Here is a 2,900-nt window from a genome sequence, read left to right on the forward strand (position 1 = left end):
ATAATTTAGCGAAGAGGGGGTTTTCTCCTCTGACTTGCAGGCTTTGCCTGCAAGACAGATCGCTTTCTCCCCCGCCAGTGCATGATTGCGATTTTCCGACTCATCGGCTATTCCTAGGAAACAGATGAGTAAAAGGGCATAGTTTTCGCCCTGGGACTCTCCAGTTCGATGCCTCCAACACCAAAAAAAAAAAAAAAAAGAAAAATTTACGTTCTAGGAGACATCCGAGACAACCATGCCACCCAAGACAAGCGGAAAGGCAGCCAAGAAAGCCGGCAAGGCCCAGAAGAACATCTCCAAGGGGGACAAGAAGAAGAAGCGCAAGAGGAAGGAAAGCTATGCCATCTACATCTACAAGGTGCTTAAACAGGTACATCCTGATACTGGCATCTCCAGCAAGGCGATGAGCATCATGAACAGCTTTGTCAACGACATCTTCGAGCGCATCGCCGCTGAGGCTTCCCGTCTGGCCCACTACAACAAGCGCTCCACCATCACCAGTCGGGAGATCCAGACTGCCGTCCGCCTCCTGTTGCCCGGTGAGCTGGCCAAGCACGCCGTCAGTGAGGGTACCAAGGCAGTTACCAAATACACCAGCTCCAAGTAAGGTGCCAGGTTTTCTGCCTTGCTGCATTCTTAACAAACGGCCCTTTTCAGGGCCACCACACCTTTAAAAAAAAGAGCAGCATCTGTTAGCCTTGCTATCAACTCCACTCTGATTTTATCTATCTGTCCTACTTCATATACATCGAAATACAGTGTAAAACATTCAAATCATAAGCTAAGGAGGGAAGAACAACTACTACTACTACTACTACTACTGCATTACCTTATTGCTAAAAATCCTCCTGCTTTGTCCTTTACAATGAAAACCAGACCAAGCCCCATGGCACTACAGCCCCTAAGCAAGCAGGCTGAGTGGACCTCAAAGCAGCCCTTAGATCGAGGTAAAATTCCTTTGCCTGGCCGGGAATTGAGCCCGGGCCCTCCGGCTACAGCGCCGGACCTTCACAACTACCTTCAGTAATTATTATTATTATTATTATTATTATTATTATTATTATTATTACAACAAACCCTGGACACTTCCCGTGTGGGTGTGTGCGCGTTTTTTTTGGGGTTAGGTTACGAGAAGTGGGGTTAAGTCGAGTTAGGTTACGTTTCGCCGCGGAAGGCGACAACCACCCGCGCCCGCTCCGCGACGGCGACCTCCGAGCACACCCCTGCACCATTGCCAACGCCCCCGCGCCACAAAGACCTCCAGGAAACTCGCTTTGCGGTTCGTATGGCCGTTTCAAGCTCCGTTCTCTCGCCAACGGCCATACCATGTTGAATACACCGGTTCTCGTCCGATCACCGCAGTTAAGCAACATTGGGCGTGGTCAGTACTTGGATGGGTGACCGCTTGGGAACACCACGTGCCGTTGGCTCAATTCCCTTTTTACCAAGTTTCCCAGTCCCTGTACGACAACTTACTTTCAACTTTTGCCTCAGGCCAGCAGAAATTGCTTAAATCACGTTTTTTGTTACGTCTGAAACTAGCTAGACCTTTTGCTGCTCTTCGACCCCGTGGCTATACAGGAACGAAGCTTAGCGTAGTATTGCATTTCCTCCTAGGTGACCGGCCTAACCTGGCGGCGGCGACATCATCATCATTATTATTATTATTGTTACCGAGTTTTTGTGGTAGTTAAGCATGAAAGAAGGTGCTGGGTGGTGAATAGGTCTCAAGCTACTAAAGAGAAATTAAATTTTAAAATTTAACAAGGTTATATTTTCTTTTCAAAATTAGGTAACAACAAATAGAACAGGTACTTAGTAGCCGAAATACAACTTGAAATGTACAATTACAGGGATTAAAGAATTTGGGCTTCGAGCCCTGAAAACACAATTCTTGAGCAACTAGCTCAACTTTACGATATACCAATTTTAACAAAAGGGGCAGAAGACCCCACTCAAACCCTGGAGCCTTTGCTCCAAATTACACAGCAAAGCCTCCTCGAGGCATACAACTCTCAGTTTTAGAAAAGAGCCACTCGCTCTTAAAGTTAAGCCTCTCCCAGGCCACACCAAACTCAACTTTCAAGTTGTCCTCAAAGGACATATACACAGGGGTAAAATACCCAACCTACTGAGGTCTATTAGGTGAGAAAAGATTAATACATGACCTCTAAAATACAACTTGAGAGGAGGCGAACTTGCACTCCTAATACACTTTGCTTTTAAAACCTAGTCTGGCTCTGGGCCACTAACGCAAGGGCTAATCCCATACTACAGAGGTGACTTAGAGAAGAACACTTTACATTACATAAACGAAGAAAAGTTTGAGAAAATAAGTTCACCTCAAAACAAATGTGAGTGGGAGCTCGAGAGGGTTAGCACTCTCTATCCCAATATGTAACTTTACAAGAAAAAGAAGAAAAGAGTAGTTACATTTTAGGAAAAGGTTACATGATGGAAAACGCTTCGAACCCGCCGCGAGAGTTAAACTGCCGACCTAGCAAGAAAAGAAGATATAAATAGGCCATTACCTGGTAGTAGATCGCTGCCGAGGAAGGAGGCGCTTCCCGCCTCCTGCTATGTACTTAATACACTGAAAGATGGAACAGAAGTGGCCCGGAGACCCCAAAATCAGCAGTTTATATCCTCTCGCGGAAGATTCTAGGCGTTAGGGGAAATAAAACACCCTCCCACAAAATCTTTATTGGTTCGGGAAAAGAAACCCCTACATAGAGGAAAAAGAAACACATTATTGGTGGAAAATTAATTAAAGAAATTCGGGATTGGCTAGATCCAAACTAAGGGGAAAAAGAGGGGTATACAGCCAACTTAAACAATAACAGAAAGAAATTTAACAAGAAACAAACTTTTGAAATAAAAATTTCTCCAACAAAATAGTT

General features: G+C 45.1%; 1 non-coding gene across 1 annotated transcript; it reads left to right on the forward strand.

Annotated features, from left to right (window-relative positions):
• Positions 1–1,311: 1,311 nt before the first annotated feature.
• Positions 1,312–1,430, forward strand: LOC137500634 (5S ribosomal RNA). The gene has a single exon (XR_011018142.1). It is a non-coding gene; the product is annotated as a 5S ribosomal RNA (ribosomal RNA).
• The last annotated feature ends 1,470 nt before the right edge of the window (positions 1,431–2,900 follow it).

The sequence above is a fragment of the Anabrus simplex genome, chromosome 4, assembly GCF_040414725.1.
Source record: "Anabrus simplex isolate iqAnaSimp1 chromosome 4, ASM4041472v1, whole genome shotgun sequence".
NCBI classification, from domain to species: domain Eukaryota; kingdom Metazoa; phylum Arthropoda; class Insecta; order Orthoptera; family Tettigoniidae; genus Anabrus; species Anabrus simplex.